This window comes from Onychostoma macrolepis, chromosome 09 (assembly GCF_012432095.1).
Source record: "Onychostoma macrolepis isolate SWU-2019 chromosome 09, ASM1243209v1, whole genome shotgun sequence".
Classification (NCBI taxonomy): domain Eukaryota; kingdom Metazoa; phylum Chordata; class Actinopteri; order Cypriniformes; family Cyprinidae; genus Onychostoma; species Onychostoma macrolepis.
This window is the reverse complement of record NC_081163.1, coordinates 35,088,231-35,109,789: the sequence shown is the minus strand read 5'-3', so window position 1 is coordinate 35,109,789 and position 21,559 is coordinate 35,088,231. Positions and strand designations below refer to the sequence as shown.

At 36.0% G+C, this 21,559-nt stretch overlaps 1 long non-coding RNA gene across 1 annotated transcript in view; it reads left to right on the top strand.

The window, feature by feature from the left end:
* The window catches only part of LOC131546984 (uncharacterized), a 90,187-nt gene extending 69,812 nt beyond the window's left edge, over positions 1-20,375 (top strand). The window contains exons 2-3 of the long non-coding RNA XR_009272821.1: positions 19,354-19,514; positions 20,323-20,375. This is a non-coding gene — a long non-coding RNA (uncharacterized LOC131546984). The remainder of the gene's footprint in view (positions 1-19,353; positions 19,515-20,322) is intronic.
* Positions 20,376-21,559: the final 1,184 nt, after the last annotated feature.

The following is a 21,559-nucleotide window of genomic DNA, read 5'->3' as shown; positions in this document are numbered from 1 at the left end:
TCCCATGACTCCTCTGGATCATCCAAATGGTCATTGGCAAACTTAAGTCGGGCCTGGACATGTGCTGGTTTAAGCAGGGGAACCTTCCGTGCCATGCATGATTTCAAACCATGGCGTCTTAGTGTATTACCAACAGTAACCTTGGAAGCGGTGGTCCCAGCTCTTTTCAGGTCATTGACCAGCTCCTCCCGTGTAGTTCTGGGCTGATTTCTCACCTTTCTTAGGATCATTGAGACCCCACGGTGAGATCTTGCATGGAGTCCCAGTCCGAGGGAGATTGACAGTCATGTTTAGCTTCTTCCATTTTCTAATGATTGCTCCAACAGTGGACCTTTTTCACCAAGCTGCTTGGCAATTTCCCGTAGCCCTTTCCAGCCTTGTGGAGGTGTACAATTTTGTCTCTAGTGTCTTTGGACAGCTCTTTGGTCTTGGCCATGTTAGTAGTTGGATTCTTACTGATTGTATGGGGTGGACAGGTGTCTTTATGCAGCTAACGACCTCAAACAGGTGCATCTAATTTAGGATAATAAATGGAGTGGAGGTGGACATTTTAAAGGCAGACTAACAGGTCTTTGAGAGTCAGAATTCTAGCTGATAGACAGGTGTTCAAATACTTATTTGCAGCTGTATCATACAAATAAATAGTTAAAAAATCATACATAATGATTTCTGGATTTTTTTTTTTAGATTATGTCTCTCACAGTGGACATGCACCTACGATGACAATTTCAGACCCCTCCATGATTTCTAAGTGGGAGAACTTGCAAAATAGCAGGGTGTTCAAATACTTATTTTCCTCACTATATATATATATATATCTGATTCTGGAGCCGGGCACGGAATAGACTACCTATTCTTTCAACCAGTAGAATCAGTTTAAAGTACAAACAGGATAGAATTCTGCCACAGGATACAATCTTACAAAATATCTAGAGAAGGTACCAGACTTTGACAATGATTACTTCTGCTGGGTCTAAATTTGTTAAAGTTTGCATGGTTCTCGGCATCAAATTTCTGAATGCCTGTGAACACATTTATTGACATACTTCAGAATTTGTTTACATGAAAGCCATTTTTGTTTTCTACATCTCTCTGTCCTTTAACTTCCTTGAACAGAATGAGTTTGAAGTATTGTAGACAGGAAGGAACAAACAAACATAATTTCTTTATTTTCTTTCCATTTTCTTGTTTGTTACCCAAGGCTATGCTGAATGAGCTTTACCAAAGTCTCCTAATTTAATCTACCTTTTATGGCCTTTTGAGGTGCTGGACAACAATAGCTGATATGTTTTGTGATTGGATAGAAAAAGTAACCTAGGAAACAGCAGAACCATTCTTGGTGCAATTTTGCCCTAAACCTATTATACGACATCTCGGATCGTGATATTGATGAGTAAACATGATCAATCGGCAATAAAGCCAGAATTGAATTGAAGTGCACACATTACCGCTTTTTCACTGGTGCTCGTGTGTTTGACACATGCTATTTAAAACAAAGCAGACATAATGGCAAATGCATTTTATGGAAATTTGGAAAATAATTAAGAACAGGGGTTCCAATGGTCTCCTCATAAATAATGTAAATTCACCTCTAAATGTGCCCTGCCGGTTGTGCTTGCTCTGCACAATTTGAGAGGCAGAGAAGGCTGAGCGTTCTCTCTGGTCTCAGGTACACTCCTGAGTCCCATAAATTGACAGGCGTGGGAGACACCACAGAATAAATGGGTGGCGTGAATGAGGAATGCTCCCCATTAATAATAGCCTCAATCTGAACTCGTTCCACTAGGGGAGCGAGTGGATTGATTAATTAGCATGTGACAAATTTGGCATTCCACTGTATTCTTCATCTTTGACTGTGTCATCAAATTAAATAAAAAACAAAACAATTAAAGAATCTTTACATATCGGGTAATATAGAGCCTCTATATATGCAGTGAGACTGTGTGATATTGTGAATGTAGCCTGCAGCTCCTTTAGTCTTCTCTCTATATATAAGTCCTTTTAAAGTGTTATCACATACAATTTATTTATTTATTTTTTTGGTAAGGCAATTATTACTTTTATTCAGCATAGACTCATTAAATTGTTCAAACATAACAGTAAAGATATTTATAATTTATAATGTTTCAAACGATTTCTCTTTCAAATTAATTATGTTCTTTTGAACTTATCCTGAAAAAAAAAAAGAAGTATCACGATTTCCAAAATAAATAAAAAATACAATAAAATAAAATATATTATGCAGCAAACTGTTTTCTGAAAATAAGAAATTTCAAATCAGCATATTAAAATGATTTATGAAGGATAATGTGACACTGAAGACTGGAGTAAAGCCTGCTGAAAATTCAGCTTTGCCATCAGAGAAATAAACTACATTTTAAAATATATTTAGTTTTCAGTTATTTTAGATTGTAATAATATGTGACCCTGGAGCACAAAACCAGTCTTAAGTCGCTGGGGTATATTTGTAGCAATAGCCAAAAACACATTGTATGGGTCAAAATTATAGATTTGTCTTGTAAAAATCATATTCCATGAAGATATTTTGTAAATTTCCTACTGTAAATATATCAAAACGTCATTTTTGATTAGTAATATGCATTGCTAAGAACTTCATTTGGACAACTTTAAAGGCGATTTTCTCAATATTTAGATTTTTTTGCACCCTCAGATTCCAGATTTTCAAATAGTTGCATCTCAACCAAATATTGTCAGATTCTAACAAACCATACATCAATGGAAAGCTTATTAATTCAGCTTTCAGATGATGCATAAATCTCAATTTCGAAAAATTTACACTTAAGACTGGTTTTGTGGTCCAGGGTCACATATTTCTAAATATTATTGTTAGTATTTTTGAGCAAATAAATGCAGCTTTGCTGAGCACTTTGTATTAATTTATTTAAAACCTAACTAAAATAAGACAGATTGCAAATGTTTGTTATTAGCCCTCGGTACTGTTTGAATTTTGTCCATATATCAGTTTCTGTGTGGATCCAGTTGAAGCTTATGTATGCATCACAGCAGCTTCTAATGTGCTTGTATTGCTGCTTCAGCTTGCTTTCTTATCTTTCTGACCCTTTCGGGAGCCGAAAAAACAGGTGTGCCTCAACCGTTACCAGTCTTTTTAAAGAGCTTTGGCATTTCTAAGAGCCAGGCCAATCGCAAACTGGATCAGGCAGGGCAATGTCAGTGTAGCTTTCTCATTCGTCAGAGACGACGAATACATTTGGGCGAGACTTAAATGAAATGTTTTGCTTCACTTTGGATATATATTGTGGCTGCCTCTTTTGCCACTTTTGTTTCTTGCATTAATCACTGTCAGGTGTCTCGCTGCACACTCTCTCTCCACATCCCATGATTCTAGCAACATGGCAGCAGTCACGGAGGATTAGACCTCCAGCTAAAGAAACGCAGTAATGTCTAATTTCTTCCCCAGAGAGCCGGTTCCACAGCGAGGCCTGTGACGGATGGGGGTGATGTCTCTGCCCTAGATCTCAGGGACTGGGTCCCCTTTGATATTGCCTGACTCTCTGAGCTCTCTGAATGATGAAGCCAAGGTCATTCCCACACAGTCGACTGACGTCTCATGAATATTATGATTAAACGAAATCTTTGTGACTTGAGGTAATGATAAACAGAGCATTGTTTGTGTGAGTGGGATGAGAAACAAGAGAACTGAGGCATTCTCTGCTTTCATCCTGTAAACTCCAGCTCTTCGGGATCAATAGGTGCAATGAAATCGGTCTGAAAGGATTTGTCTGTCATCAAATCCAGAGCTGAAAATGAAAACTCTGACCAGCTTCGGTATGTCAGATATCTGTGATGCAGTGTAATTAGATTGGTTATGTTTTCTCAGCAGAGCTGAGGCTGCGTTGTGGCACGTATGACCAGTGTTCAGTGCGTTTCCTATAGAGAGATGAGGCTACATTGTTAACTTTGTTATTTCACAAAATGCTCGGGGGAGTGTACAGTAAACAGATTGATTTAGCCAAGCATGAGAGCAATTTCGCCCCTAGACAGTCGGCCTTTTTTAATTTGTGTTTTTAATTGAGTAGTTTTATGTGATGACTCCAGAGAACAGAATCAATTGGACTATTAAGGTTAGTCAATAACAAGATAAAACGCATTGGAGTTTATTTTGTGTGTCATAACAGTTGAATGGCACCTGCCATTTTGGTATTTGCTAGGATTGCCTGATGATAAAAACTTAACGAACTCTGTCCCTTTACTGTCATCACTCTAAACATTGAAAATGTAAGTTTAATCATGCCTTAAAATTTTAAGTATAAATATATTGCTGCTAAAGTTACATATTTTCTCTTAACTTCATTGCACTTTTTGACAACTTTTGTATATACTTTCTGATTAATGAATGAATGAATGTAACATTTACGCATACATTTTTTAAAATGTATGTAGAATGTCGGTATGTATTGCATTGTAAAGTATTTATGTATGCAAAGCTTTAGACACAAATATTTATGAACCGATATATCGGTCAACCGCGAGCTGTAGATTCGGACATATGTTAATAATATATGTGTCAGTGTCTGTGCAAACATACAAAAATTTACATGTGCTACGACCATGCTTTATATACAAATAACTTGCTAATTACCGAGCCTTATCGCTAAATGACTACAGCCCCATTGACTCCCGCTGTCAATGCATTGATGAAATAAACTGTTGGATGTCCCAGAACTTTCTTCAGTTAAACAAGGAGAAAACTGAAGTCATTGTATTTGGAAACAAAGATGAAGGTCTCAAGGTGAATGCATACCTTGACTCTAGGGGTCACACAACTAAAAATCAAGTCAAGAATCTTGGGGTGTTTCTGGAGACAGACCTTAGTTTTAGTAGTCATGTCAAAGCAGTAACTAAATCAGCATACTATCATCTCAAAAACATTGCAAGAATTAGATGTTTTGTTTGCAGTCAAGACTTGCAGAAACTTGTTCATGCCTTTATCACCAGCAGGGTGGATTATTGTAATGGTCTCCTTCCAAAGAAGACCATTAGACAGCTGCAGCTCATCCAGAACGCTGCTGCCAGGATTCTGACTAGAACCAGAAAATTTGAGCATATCACACCAGTCCTCAGGTCCTTACACTGGCTTCCAGTTACATTTAGGATTGATTTTAAAGTACTTTTACTCCATTTATAAATCACTCAATGGCCTAGGACCTAAATACATTGGAGATATGCTCACTGAATATAAACCTAACAGACCACTCAGATCATTAGGATCGAGTCAGTTAGAAATACCAAGGGTTTACACAAAACAAGGGGAGTCTGCTTTTAGCTATTATGCTGCCCGCAGTTGGAAGCAGCTTCCAGAAGAGATCAGATGTGCTAAAACACTAGCCACATTTATATTCAGACTCAAAACTCATCTGTTTAGCTGTGCATTTGTTAAATGAGCACTGTGCTACGTCCCAACTGATTGCACAATGTATAATCATTTTCTATTCTGTTTTAATTCATTTTTAAAATCATTAAAATCAAGTTTTATTGTTGTGATTTATTTTTTTTTACTTTTATGTAAAGCACTTCGAATTACCATTGTGTATGAAATGTGCTATATAAATAAACTTGCCTTGCCTAATGAGGAATATAATGATCAAAACATGTTTTACAGTATCATGACAACTGTTTTAATGTAGCATTAAATGCATTTATCCTCATAACATTACATTACATTAAAAGCAGCCAAATATGTTTTCCTTTGCGCAGTGATTGTCCTCAACCTCAAGTTATTAGAATCTGTTCATTATCTGAGACCCTGGGAATTGCTGTCTCTAGCCTGTCATCATGTAGCCATTTCAAAGCCCTTGTTCCTCAGAGAGGGCCACCTCTCTTTACCTGTCACCGTGTATTCAAGTGGAAACAGGTGTCTCGTTCCATATGCCCTGTGCTTCCCTTTTATATATTTATTTTATTGTGTTCGCCTGATGGCTTCTCTTAACAAATTGAGTTATTCTTTGCACCGCGTGTGCTCTTCAAGTGCTTGACAGCTCTCTGCGGGGCCTGAGAGATGCCTCTCACGTGAAGAATGGAGAGAACTACATCTCCTCGTGTTGACAGTTGTTCTTTCTGGGTCAGTCTTCATTATGTGTTCCCCTCAGAGATGGATATGTCTCGAAAAATGACTTCAAGGTTTGTTTAATGGTACGGATGATGCCTTGAAGGATGTTTACGAATTATCAGGTTCATTTCTCATAATTTAGTATGTGAATGAAACCGCACTGTCATATTTTATTACTGCATCATTAGCTTGTTTGGTCAAATGTGATGTCAGTTATCACAAATTAACTTGATGGCCAACCTAATGCAAATAGGAGGAGCTGCACTCTGTTCTTATTGAGATTATTTGGATCAATGACACGTAAGCATGTCCACGATTTAAAAAAAAAAAAGAGGGAAAAAATTGTTAAACAAGTACTTTTTGTTGCTTTCATACACTGCAAAAAAAAAAAAAACCTGTGTTGTGAATGAAACAAAGATTAATGGTGTACGTTTTACAAGAAAATAATATTTAATTGTTAGCACTTTAAAATTTCTGCTTGCTCTTTCTTTGTATTCTTGTAATCTTATTTTTTAACAGACGTTTAATGACCGTAAACATATAATGTGGTGTAATCAAAAAGTAAGTAAAAATGTTTTCCTTGCATCTTGAATACATGCGAGTGTTCACATCTTAATTGTTATTTTCAAAGGAAATTAGTCTAGTTTTGAATAAATCCTTCATATATTAATAAGCATAATCACAGTAATATAAACATTTTCCCTCGATTTCATTTTTTTAATTAGGCTTTTTCTTCACAATTATATCAGGACAGTTTCTTCACAGAACTTCACTGGTCTTTTAAATTAAATTCAACATGTATATTCCAATCATTGTATGTGTGAATTGCATTTTAATGTTTTTTTTCTTTTTTATTAAATAATAGATGTAGTGTCGTGTCTTTGCAAAGCGGCAAGAATCTGGCTCAAGTATTCTATAAAGTACTGCTTTAGTCAAAAGCTCATCGAAGTTCATTTTCATTGTGAATTTTATGGTATTACTCACACACTTCTCGCAGATATAAAGTCTTACAGCTCCATATAACAGAGTATAAAACAGCTTGACCTTTAATTGCAAAACTTTCAAGACGAGAAATCATCCTTTTAGTGAAGCTGACATTTTTAAATACCGGGTGTCCTTCTGAATTGCTTTTTGTTGCCATCGCTCTATTGCCTGGTCTGACTGTATCAGTCCATTAGTTCAGAACCGTAAGCACCGGCGCTCGCTCATGACAGGGCCGTATAAGTAAACAATGCTGTGAGGTTTTAGCGTCACCCATGTATGTAGAGGACAAAACCGTTACCCGGGGCTCATGACCGAACCTATCAGTCAGAGTGGAGATGGAAGGCACCGATAAAGATGGTAGTCTCCCCTGGCCCTCTGTTTGTGCACCCTGGACAAGAAATCAATAGAGGTGGCTTCGGAGACTGTTTTACAGTCAAGGCACCTCTCAGCTTAAATGTTTGTCTGTTTTAGTCAATGACACTTCTCTGCAAACTATTACCCACCGGGAATGAAGAACAAACGCGAAACAAATAAACTAGGCGGCGACCCATCTTGCCATTGTTTGCGCTTACAGATGGAATCCTGATAGCGTGGAAATTTTCTTTACGTGCCGTCAAAGAAAAATCTATCACAGCTGAGATCCAGGCCATTATACTACTGCCTCGGAGGAAATATTGCATCGCACTCCGGCTTGTTTTATCCTGATCTGTTTTGTACGCCCATCATGAGATGGATCTGAAGGCAGCTCAAGAAAGCCATTGCTTTCTTTGTGCTGAGATAAAGGAGGATTTCCTGACCGCTATGTATAGAAGGTTATCGTTGCCTGCATGTGTAATATCTCAACACTGTCGAGCAACAACAACCAAAACCGCTCCGCTGCTCATCCTGAAAACAAAAAGATTGAATTTACTTCTCTTAACTGATGTGATCATAATTCTATTACGACCTCATTTTTATGATATAGTTCAATCTTGTTTTTATGGACACCCAGGGAGATTCTTCCAGAAGGATTGCTTTTATGGTAAAGACGTGGATTGAAATAATTAGTGACCCTTTGTATGTGTGAACGGCGAAAAAAGGCTTTCTCATTTGAGTCAAACAATGCATGTAATTGTTTGTTTGTTTGTTTGTTTGTTAAACTGGCTGCTCTAGCTAAAAGGTGTCCCGCAGTTCCCGTGCTCTCATTGTTGCAGATTCAATGTTATACTGGCAACGGCACTGTTAACCTTGTCTTCAGTCAGCCACATTAGATTTGAATTGGCTGCAATTGTATTCTCGCTTCAGAATGTGCCCTACAACCCAAAATGCACCTGCAGCTTTTAAGCAAATTATTTTTGCTTGTGGAACTTCCGTAACAAAGCTTCTTGTTCCTGACAAAAGATCACATTTGTCAGTTCACTGTTTGAGAGCGGCAATGAAAAAAGGAAAGCCAAGTTTGAAGTTTACTAGAACAGACATGCTACAGCTTCACATCGCTCAGCCGATTTTAGGCAGGACGGAAATAGAAAAGAAAGCAGTCTCTCTCTGTTTGGAAATGTTGCTTTGCTCCCCCCCATCCCCACCATTACCTCCATAACTCTGAACCCCACCGCCTGTCTCTCAAGGGAATTCTCCAGTCATGGACGGGTGTATCTTCCCATTCAATTGGGGCAGCCTTGGCTTTTGCACACACCAAATAGTGCTAAATTAACTGGCTGTCAATCAACATCTTTCAGTGCCAAGTAGGGCTGGGCGATAATTCGATAATGATAATTATCGCGATATCGTTTTATCGAGGAAAATTATATGAAGAGTTCGATAAAATGTTTAGGTGCCAAAAGAGGAGAAACACTGTGTGCAACTAGACAGTCAGAAGGCTTTTCAATCTACACATCGCCCTCATTTACCATGGATTTACTGTAGTAACACTCACTGCACCATAGTATTGTGGCAGAAATTTGGGATATTCACGCTGAATTTTATTACAGGAGTAATGGTATATAATTATAGTATGTATTTGTGATTAAGCTATAGCATGTGTGCATTTATACTTAATGTTTTTAGACTAATGTTTTTCATAGTTATATTTTTACCATGGTATTGAGGTGCTATATGTGAGGTTTTAACTGTGATTTTTATCATGTTTATCAGTTTTATCATGATTTAAATGTATGCTACTATGGGAAACCAATGCTTAATTAAAAAAAAAAAAAAAAAACCTTGGTCAGAATAAATTTAACCATATACAACTGAGGTTGCTACAATTTTTACAGATGTTACTGATTTTGATAATGAACAAAAATGTACCTCTGCATCCTAACTCAAGCTACTATCAAATGTGCATTTCTAAGAGACAAAAAAAGTGATTATTAATAATATTATCAGGCAACCCAAACCTGTTTCTTGATTTGAAACAATATCATTCATTAGAACATGCAGAAACTAAGAAATTAATTATATTTAGATATTTATTTTAAGGAAAATTAATGGTCTGGTTTCACTTTGGAGCAAAAATCTGGATTTAAACTTAAAAGAAATAAAGATTTGACATTTTATCGTGATAATTATTGATATCGACTGATATGAAAAAAAAAATATCATACTTTTTTTGGCCATATTGCCCAGTCCTAATACTAAGTATTTTATTTTCTGGTATTTGCTTTGCAGGCTTGTGAGTGCAAAACATTTATTTAGGTTAGATTATGTTTTTGTGTAGAATTTTTTATTTTATTTTATATATATATATATATATATATATATATATATATATATATATATATATATATATATATAAATTTCCAGCAGTGATGCTAAAACGATGTGAACGTAAATCTGGTTGTACGTATTGTGGCAGTTTGGAAATATAGGTGAGTGGCGCTAAAAAGTTAATGCTCCATCGCATTTGGAAATAACATACCACCTTCACTAAACCCTACCATAAGCCTAACCAATGGAGTGAGCAAAAGTAAACATGCGATAAAAATGCCTTTACTGAAGCAGCCAAGCTTCATGCTTGTGATTGTTTCACGGGACTCATACCTAAGTGCAGTGTTGTACCAGGTGAGTTACTGAGCAAGTTTACATACGGACCTGCTTACAGTATGTGATGCAAACATCAAAATGTATTAGTTTACAATCCATGCACTATTGTAAAATGGAGATCATAACATAGTATTGTGAAAGGAACAGTGTGGAAAAAAGTCATTATTAGTCACTAATCTGCCCTGTAGTACGACGGCGTTTTAGTGCCTCGTTAAAAAAAAGAAAAATCTAAGATTACGAGATTAAAGTCGTAATATTTCGAGAATAAAGTCGAAACTACGAGAATAAAGTCGAAACACTACGATAATAAAGTCGAAATGTTTTGAGAATAAAGATTATATAGTTATAATATTTTGAGATAGGCTATTCTAGCCTTTTGCTTATGCAAATGGATTGGGAGCACCGGGAGATATTCCAAATCTCAGATTTCAAAATCTGTCAGTTTTATAGCGAAATACAAACAATAGCCTATGTAGGCTATATTGCAATAATGTGCTTGTTAAGCGGCATGTGAGTCAATCATCTTTCCGATTACAATAACGAACGACGAGACATTTTCATTATAAATTAGGCTAAACTTTTTTTTTTCATGCCTTATGATGTTCCTTCAATTTATATCTTGCTATAAACTTGAAATAAAGAGCAAAAACACATTTATAATTTGTATTTCGTTATAAAACTGGCTGAGCTGTGTGTAAAAGCAACAAAGCACAAAATTGTTGTGATTACTGGTTAGCTGGCGCGCTACAAATAATGAATGGAAGACGTCAAATATTATGTCCTCAATTACAGTATACCATGAATAAAACAGTTTGTGAATAGTCACTTAACGTTTAAAGCAGAAAAGACAACAATATAACGTATGTTAACAAATTTGAGTCCACTTCAACCTTTATAACGTTTTATTGCTGTTTAATTAAACAGGCTGTGTGAGGAATGAAAGTTTGGATGCCACAGATTTTGCGGAGTAGGTGTAATTTTCTCAATAATGTAATGAATTGATTCACATAAATACAGCGATCTGTCACGCCACATTAAAGATCTTGAAAATCACATTATTGTAAGACACATAATTTGTGTTTCGTTATAAAACTGATTTTGAAAGCTGAGACTTTGTTTTATATTAAAAGCACTAAAAGCACAAAGCTTAAGCTATTGCTATTGGGTGGCTGGCGCACTACAAATAATGAATGCAATGGAAGACATGAAATATTATTTCCAAGCATACGGTCCCCGCGAGTATGACACATGGTATGATTTCTGCTAATAATCCCACATATATTTGTAGTGTATTAAAAAAGGGTTAAATAAGAGAGCTACAGCGCCCCCCAAAGGAATATCAATTGAGTGTGTGAGCTGATGTTAAGATAAACAGTTGTTCCTGTTCAGTCTGTTAATAAATATCATATTCTTGATATTAAGCTGTTTCCGCAAGTCCTTAAAATTGACATCCCAGTAAGATGATGCGGTTGCTCGGACGCAACAATATTCAAATCAATTCCGTTTGCCTGGCAACTTCTCCCGGTGCTCTCAATGCGGGCCATTTGCATGCGCGATATAGGCTATACTCTCAAAATATTATAACTTTAATTTCTACGATTTAAATGATCGAAACATTTCGACTTAATTCTCGAAACATTTCGACTTAATTCTCGAAACATTTCGACTTAATTCTCGAAACATTTCGACTTAATTCTCGAAACATTTCGACTTAATTCTCGTAACATTTCGACTTTATTCTCGAAACATTTCGACTTTAATCTCGTAATTTTAGATTTTTTTTTTTTTTTTTTTTTTAACGAGGCACTAAAACGCCGTCGTACTGTAGTCATAATTTGTGTGAAAAGGAATAAAAGTTGTTGGTGCTCATTTCAACTGGAAACTGCACTGAATTGTATGTATCGGTGTGTTTTTGGAGTTTTGCTATAATGTACAGTAGGTAGAGGTACTTTTTTTTCTTCTTCTTTTTCTTCCAATAAGCCTAGATGCATAGCTTAGCAACATGCTAACATCAAAACTCTTTGGCTATTTAATCGTGCAAATCAGACATGAGGTTCTGTGAGGTTTCTGCCTTAGAAAGAAGCTGCTTAAGTAGACAGTAGGCAGCCAATCAGCTCACTAGGTTTCAGAGCAGAGCTCATGTCACACTGTCTGGCTAGTATGACACTGAGCAGGAGATAAGTAAACTGAGAAACCTCCCATCATGAGAGGTTGTTCCTCTGCAGGAGATTGATTGATTGGCCATTCACAGGATCTCACGTGTCCTTCAGACTTGAGCAGTGAAGGACAGGCTGTGAAATACAGGGCTAGGCTCTTGGCTGGATTGCTCTACCTGTACAAAAAAAAAAGTTCTGAAACAAATCCAGTCTTTAGGAGACATCTAGTTATGATGCAGAGTTTGTGCAACAATACAGTACAGGCCTGCTGCAATAGTAAAAATCTCCATAGACAAATTGATGAAAGTATAAACCTTTGGAGACAGACCCACCATGAGCTCTGAGGTTGTTAAATGATGCTTTATGAAACTTGTAGTTCCAACTGTAAATTCTGATTAGATGAGTCACGTTCAAAGCCAAGCTGTAAAATGACTATAAACTCACACCTGTGACTGCACATTATATATTAATGTACCAAGTTGGTGTGTTGCTTGGCAACTGCGAATGGCTTGGAGCGAGAATAATTAATATGGAAGAACTGTTTATTCCAATAATTATGAATAATACATTTAAATCGATAAAAATAAAATCAATGAAGTGTTTATTGAGCATTGGTGTATTTTAGGGTAAAATCACTGTATAGCCTCAAGTGGCTTATTGATTTAACCCTCAGGTTGTGTTCAAAACCCTATAACACTTGTGTTGTGCCTGGTGAAAAATGACTGGCATACAAAAAAATGCTTATAAATCACTTGTTATGCTATATTATCACCAAATATTGGTATCAATATTTTTGTCAGCTTGTTTTCTTTCAATTAGGACTAGTTTTGTATTTATTTTTGGAACTGATTTATCGTATAGGCCTCATTAATCTGAGTTTACATACATCAGTTTTTGAGTGAAAAAAAGCATTATTTGTGGATAATTTTGAAACATGAAAAAATTGCACTGTTTATCAGACTAGGATTCTCTATTTAACCAAGAAATTTGTTTTGAAATGCTTGTATCTTGGAAAAAATAGCACAAAAGAACACTTGTGGTGTTCCCGGTCAAAAATTACCGGCCTACAAATAATAGTATATAAATATCTTGATGTGCTATATTATCACCTAATATGGCTTTCAATCTTTTTGTCAGCTTGTTTTCATTCAATTAGGACTGGTTTAGTATTCATTTTTGAAACTTATTTATTGTAGGCCTAATTAATCTGAGTTTATAGTTTTTCAGTGAAAAAAAGCATTATTTATGGATAATTTTGTCAATGTTAAATAAAATATGACAAAAATTGCACTGTTTATCACACTAACGTGCACTAATGTTTAACCAAGAAATTAGTTGTGTTCCAAAAATAAACACAAAATGAGTCCTAATTAAAAGAAAACAAGCTGACAAAAAGATTGATACCAATATTAGGTGGTAATATAGCATAAGAAATATAATCAATTTTTTGTAGACCAGTCATTTTTGACCGGGAAACACCACAAACGTAACATGGTTGAATAAAATAAAATAAAAATTTGTTTTTAATTTTTTGTGGTGGAAGTAGTTATACCCTGTGTGAGCAAAGTCAGTAAATCTTAGTCAAATGCGATAACATTAACATTAAGTAACATTTTCGGGAGAAAAAAAAATAGTCTACATGTCAAAATGACCCGAACACAACCTGAGGGTTAATATGCTTCTATGGAAGCAATGTATTTCACTATTAAATATTTTACTTAAGAATGGGTTGCAAATAAAACATAAAAAAAATGCTGTAATCCATTTTAATGTCCTTAATACCATTGCTTTAAAGAATATTCAAAATCATAAATTGTATTAATTATTGTGAGAACATGGCTGTGGATTTTCTGTACTTGTTTGCAGTATCTGCAGTGTCCCTTTTAGCTTGTAATCCTGTATTTTCTCTGTAATCTACATTGTGCTTGTTGGAATGAAATGTGTAGCAGACAGCACAGGACAAGGCCGAACAGCATGAGTGCATTATCTCACAAACTGTTGCTCAAATCTTGTCCTCTCTCAGATGGATGCGCTTCACGCAGACTTTGCTTAGGGACCTTCAGAAAGAGTGACTGAAATTTCAAATGTAAAATGTTAAAATTAATGCACAGTGTGCCCATAGAGACCATGGGACATTCCTGACCCTCCCTTTTGTTCTTATTGTCCAGAATTTGTCAAATATTTGCTAAGTCTCACAGCACACAGGGGCCCGTGGCATCACTGCCATCTCCAATGAGCTGATTCTCATTTTAAATGTTAATTGCCTTCCCTGAGCCTTCTCATTACACCCCCAGTAAATGATATGCTGCAGCCTCACTGAAAGAGCTCTCATTTATCCTCAGAATGTGATGAAAGATCCATGCAGGTTTACCCTGATCTCCAATTTGGCTATGGAATATGGTCTGCATAATTGTCAAATCTATGCACACATACATATATATATATATATATATATATATATATATGTGTGTGTATGTGTATATATGTGTGTACACTGCCCTCCAAAAGTATTGGAACAGTAAAGACAAAATTGCTCTGTTGGCTGTGGAGTCAAGACCTTTACAAATATGATTAAAAGATGAATATGAGACAAAACTACAGAATGTCACATTTTATTATTGGGTGATTCAACACAGATGTTTTACCAGCTCAGAAGTTCAGCACTTTGAGTTCATCCCTCGATCTGATGTGAGCATAAGTACTGGAACAGTTGCCTCACGGGTCTTTCTAAGTGATCAGCTGTGTCCTGTTGCATTAATTCTTCAGATATTAAAAGCAGGGAATGTGTCGTATCAGTTATATCCATTACTTCTGCTCTCTGAATCTTGCATTTGATGATGACACACACAAACCAGGATGAAGTCGAGGGAGCTGACTTTCAGAGAAAAGCAAGCAGTTTGGATGCTAAAAGAAAAGAGGAAGTCAATTAGAGCTCGAGCAAAAACAAAGGGCATGGAGAAATCAAGAGTTTGGAAACCACCAGCAACCAACAACGACCTGATCGGGTGAGAAAACAACAGTAGTTGATGACAGACAAATCATAAAAGCTGTGAAAATGAATCCTAAAAGACGTGTCTGTAAAATCACCAGCAACTTCCAGAAAGCTGGGGTGACGCTCTGACAATCTACTGTCCTCAGGAGACTTTGACACAGAATTACAGATGCTACACAGCAAGATACAAACCTCGGACCAGCTCCAGAAATAGAAAGGCAAGATTAGAGTTTGCAAAAAAGCACAAAGGTGAGCCAGAAGAGTTTTTGAACTGTGTTTATGGTCCGATGAGACAAAGATGAACCTTTATCGAAGCAAAAATATGGAGAAAAAAGGGGAACTGCAATGATCCCAAGCATACAGCCTCATCTGTAAAGCATGCTGGAGGTGGTGTCATGGCATGGGCACGCATGGCTGCCTCTGGAACAGACCCTCTCCACTTTACTGATGACTTAATGTATGATGACAGTAGCAGAATGAATTTGGAAGGTAAAACCATCTTACCTACCAATATTCAAGAAAATGCCACCAGATTCATTGGGAAGTGCTTCATATTGCATCAGGACAATGACCCAAAACACCCTGCCAGTTCAGTCAAGGAGTTTATAAGGGCAAAGAAATGGAAAGTCTTAGATTGCCCAAGTCAACCTCTAGATTTAAATCCGACTAAACATGAATTTCACCAGCTGAAGAGGAGAGTAAAGGCAGAAACTCCCCAAAACAAGCAACAATTGCAATTAGCTGCATTAAAGGGTCCCAGACTCACTGCTGTGATTGTGCGCAAGGGGTCTGCAACTAAATAATAGCTTTTTAATCTTTTACGTCTGCCTTATGTTCAACCGTCCCAATACTTATGCTCACATCAATGAGTGGGATGAACTCTAAAAGTTCAAATTGACATACATTTTTTGACTGATTTGTTCATTTATTGACACATTGACTTATTTATGGAGACATTTTGCAAAATGTTTATTGCAAATTTATTTATTTATTGTTTGTTTGTTTTGCATTTAAAGTTGTTTTATATGTTCTGTAAAAAAGTCATACATTGCTGATGTCTGCAAAATGTTTTTGCTCCATTTATACACTGCAGATATTTTCACCAGGGAGATCGTGCATTTCAAAATCACTACAAAATCAGACTTTTCACGTGGGGTCTTAAAATTTGACACTTTTTAGCTCTTCTTTACATTGTACATATTACAGCAGTAAGCATTAAGTATACATCAGTTCTAAATATATTTAATCACATCTTGTTATAAAAATAACACACATAGTTCTGATCTTTCCTTTGAACGATACATCTGTGAGATGCAGTCTTTTTCTCAGTGCTTCTGGGGGATTGTTGGAGATGTACGCTATTATGCAATCACAAGGTTGTTTTGTGAATGCAAATGCATATTTTGACAATGTAACTATGAACTCCTGTATTGCTGCATTTGGTGTCTTGATTTACCCGGTGTATTTTAGGTCACTTTAAACTCCTGCAGTGACTTTGGAGACAGATTTGTTCTTCGCTGTGTGTGTTGTTATATAAGCATGTTTCTGTGCAGATCTGTTTGGGGTGAGGAAGGGGCGTAATGTCAAACTCATTGCATGGAGAGAGATGAGTATGCCAATCGTCAGAGCCCGAGGCTGTGCACCTCCATCGTCAGCTTGGCTCCGAACACCACACACTGTAATGCCATCTGGCAGAAAGGTCAAAATAGACTGATCCAGAATCAGCGCTCTGGTTTTACAAAGCTGAGATCGGGCCTTACGTAAATTCACGGCGCTGCATCTTTCAGAAATACAGAAGTAGTGTTAAAGAGTTCCTCAAAGTCTGTGCACAGCATGTTGAGAGTTCTACCAGAATCAAGATTAAGTTGTTCATGAGCACTGTAAATGAAGACAAAATGTCTTTTTTTTTTTTTAATTATGATTTTAATTTGGCATGAAACCCTAATTATGTCTCATGGAAAAAGAATGTGATGTAACATTATTATTATTATTATTATTATTATTATTATTATAGTAAATATGTATATTCAAATTGTGATATAACTAGATTATTAAAATATTAATAAAATGAAAACAAAATGTTAGTAATAGAATTAATAATATATTATTATTATTATTATTATTATTATTACTACGACTACTACTAATGAAGTTAAAACCAATAATAATAATCATAGTAGCAGTAGTAATAATAATAATTATTGTGAATATTAAAAATCGTTATACACTAGTTGTGTACTTTCAAGTTGTGATATTAACAACTAAATTATTACTATTAATTATTGTTATTTCTTACTATTATTACAGTGAGTATAAACATGTAAATAAAATGAAAGTAATGTTAATAACATTTTATTCGGCATTTTATTAACCAAAAATAATAAAAAATAAAATATTATTATATTACAGTATAAATATTACTACTATTTATTATTATTATTATTATTATTATTATTATTATTGTTGTTATTGTTGATTAGGCTAATAATGATTATGCTGAATTGCTAATAACTAATAAATGACTAATATTATAATATTAATAAAATGCAAAAATAGTATAGTAATAGTAATTTGTTGTTATTACTACTACAGCTACTGCTTTTACAGTAAAAGAAAAACTAATAATAATAATAATAATAGTAGTAATAAGTGAATATTAAAATGTTATTAATAAAATGAAAATTAAATGTTGCTTAATTTTAGTATTATTATAGTATTATATAATATTCAAATTGTGATACTAATAATAATTATATAACATTTATGTTTTACTTATTATTATTATTATTATTATTATTATTATTATCATAATTAATACAGTGAATAGTACAATTTATGCAAAAAAAAAAAATCAATCTCTTAAATATTAAACTGAAGGAATTTATTTATTTATTTATTTTTTCTCCATTTCCATGCTGCTACCATTAATGGGCAAAATACCGTGAGACCGGCAGTATTTCAAGACTCGAGTACTGCGTTCTATGCCACACAACACTAGTAGGCAATGCTTATTGTTTGAGCTCAACGTCTGTGCCTCCGTAACTCTCACTCTCAGCTTCTCCTTGTTTGGATGCATTTGATTCTCTTGCACATTATTCCTCCATTTTGCATCATACAACATTTCTCGGTCTGTTTGGGATGAGAGGGCTGTTATTTTCTCAGATGCCTGAAGGTGAACCGTGTGACACCGCACCAAAGTGACAAAAAAGAAGTTGTGTCACTGAGTGGTGCCTTTTTAAGATCCCAAGTCTGCTGCAACACCAGACCTCAAAGAGTTCATTGTTAGCATGAGAGTGTATAAAGTGGCTTGGTTTTATTTACAGCAAACAGTGTCATGTGTGTTAGTTTGTGATATGAGATGGAGATGCAAAAGAATAATGAGCTGTATTTGCATTCACCCTCTAGATGCACCGTGTCTTGTGCGTAGATAAGGGGCATCCAGTACTTTATCTGTGATTGGTCATTAACCTGGTTGAAGAACTGGTGTTGTGATGCTGAACTAGTGGCTGGTTGCCTTGGAAACCTGGGATTTCAAGCACCGTGCACTGGACTAAGTTGATGTTCGAAGGGGCATCGGTACAAGAGGGCAGCAAGAAAAAGTTAATTGCTTTTGGATATTCAACCATAACAGCGCCATGCAGGAAGAGCTTTCGCAGAGGCTGGAGAGAGGGAAAACATTTGAAAAGTTTTCTAATCCTTCCCTCACCCAGAATAGCAGGTCTTTCACGATGTTCCTGGGAATATGCTCCTCTGCTCTTGCGTGGACGCCTGGGATTGGAGCTTAAGTCTGCTTCAATATGATCACACAATAGATGGATCTTAGGTGTTGGGTAGGGGGATCTAGAGTGAAAAAAGCACTTACGAAACAGAAATCCTCGCTACAAAGGAACGAGGTGAAAAGGCAGTAATTTAACCAGATGCCCCACTCAGCAGAGGAGGGATTAAAATGCACTGCGGCTTATCTTGCCCCTAAGACCTTGACTGTTGAATCGCAGGTTTCGCAAAAACACTGCCAAGGTCACACCTTCATTAAGGTTCTTTTATGTGTTAATGAGAACGCCGGGCGACTCGGAGAAAGGTATTTAGGTTCTCACCCTCTGTCCCTCCTTCAGGTCTTACTGTACTAATGAAAGGAGGAACGGAAATGTGACGGGAACGTCCTGTTTGAGAATACGCGGAGGTGAAGTGAGCGAGGACTTTAATGTGTCAGCAGCTTAGAAAGGTGAAAGCTGAGCACATGTCCAAGGCAGCCTGAACGTTCAGGGGGAAATTGGTAAGTGATTTTTTTCTGTACGCTTAACAGAACTTTCCTGTAATCCTGGACAGACTGGAGACTGTAAAGTTCTGTTATACAGCAGTTAGTTCTGGACCTTTCATCTGATTGGGCAAGCGGTGCTCCAGAAATCATATTTAGTATGACTAGTTGTTGTATTACTAGTAGTATGGTCATACTATTACAATTGTACAAATGTTGTTAAAATTAATTTAATTACAGTTTAACCCAAAAAGGAAAATTATGTCATTATTTACTCTCTCATTAAAATAAATAAAAAAAAAAAAAACATTTTCAATTTGTTTTGTTGAATACTAAGACAGACTTTTAGCAAAAGTACCATGCTCTTTTCCATATGATGAATATGAATGGTAATTCAAACACCTAATAGGGCAAAAAACGTTTTTTTTTTTTTTTTTTTAACAATAGATTAACAAAGCAGAATATGTCTTTTATTTAAATTTAATAGTCATTTTAACTCCATCCAGCGACGATCCAAATATCAAATATCAAATGACTAGTTGTTGTATTACTAGTTGTATTACAATACCCATATAGCTGGTGCTGTTTCTGTGTGCATTAATTCTTTAAATTTTACGAAAATTATCAAAACTGAATGTGTCTAGCTTCTAGTCTCATCTGTTTCCAGCAATATTTAGCTTCACAAACAGCTTGTTTGCTGCTTGTTATTGCAAACTTGTTAGTCTTACCATATTATTTTAATGTATTCTTAATTATGAAGCTGGTTTGTAATGCAAACAGTTTTACTGTTTACTGCACTTTGTTCTTCTTCTCATTATTTCCCTAGTAATGAACTGGAAGTCTCGCACGTTCACAGATAACAGCTTACTTCTGCGTTGAAAAATAAGGTGGATACAGTTGTCAGTTTACAACTGAATGATTGTGAGTGTGATTTATTGGTTGCTATAGTTATTTGATTTAATTATTTTTCCCATTTGTGTTTTCAATTTTTTTTTAGTTTAGTATTTGTTAGGTTTCATCTCATCATTGTTTAGTTTACAGTTTCGTTTTTAGTAGGGCTGTGCGAATAATCGAATGTGATGATCATGCGCATCTCGTCAGTAAAGCCGGTTCTGTGATTAGTAGTAAATCTCCATCATGTGCATTCAGATGTGTCATTTATTACACGCAATATCACGTTCATAATTGCAGGCAATACATCGCCAATAATGAACGCGATATTGCGTAACTTGTCAATGAACTACGACTCTGTGTATTAAATGCCAGTCCATCTGAAAACAGGTGATGGAGATTTACTATTAATCACAGAACCGGCTTTACTGACGAGATGCGCATGGTCATCGCATTCGATTATTTGCACAGCCCTAGTTTTTAGAGATCTTGCCTAACTATAGTATTAGTGTAAATAGCTGGATTCAGATTGACATGTTTAATTATTATAAATTTGAAACACTCTGTTATGCCAGTCTATAGACATTATGATTCCCTATAATTCGTACTATAACATTGGCGGTTCTTATATATGATACCATTTTACTGTTTCTCACATGAATTTATCAGTGGTTTTATGTCTGTGGCTCATTATTCTCCATGAGACAACCCTCTAATTTTGTGCCATGTACTGTAGGTTTCTGGTTAAATTCAATATTGACGGCTTAAAAGCATCAAATTCCATGCATTGCAGGGCAATCTTTTAGTTCAGTACACTGGCAGATTTGGGGGGCTTGTGACCCATGTTCCTGTCCTGTTTCATGTGTACATGTGTTCCAAATCGTGGCCGTTTTCTTTCCGCCACTCCATCCGTTCACTCTGTTCTCTGCTCTGGAGTTAAAGTACCTTCATGTCTCTATTGTCGGGAAGGATATCTATTATGACTGACTCTCCTGCAGTGTAATGGGGCCTGTACCTACTGTCTAACTATATGGAGGCTGATTGGAGTCCTATGGACATGGAGGGTCAAATCAGAGCTCCATTCATATCACTGCCATGACGCAATTCCATGCTTTTCTCCCCAAACTCAAGTCCAGGTTCTATTTAGATTGAAGGTCCCTGTCACTGCAGCT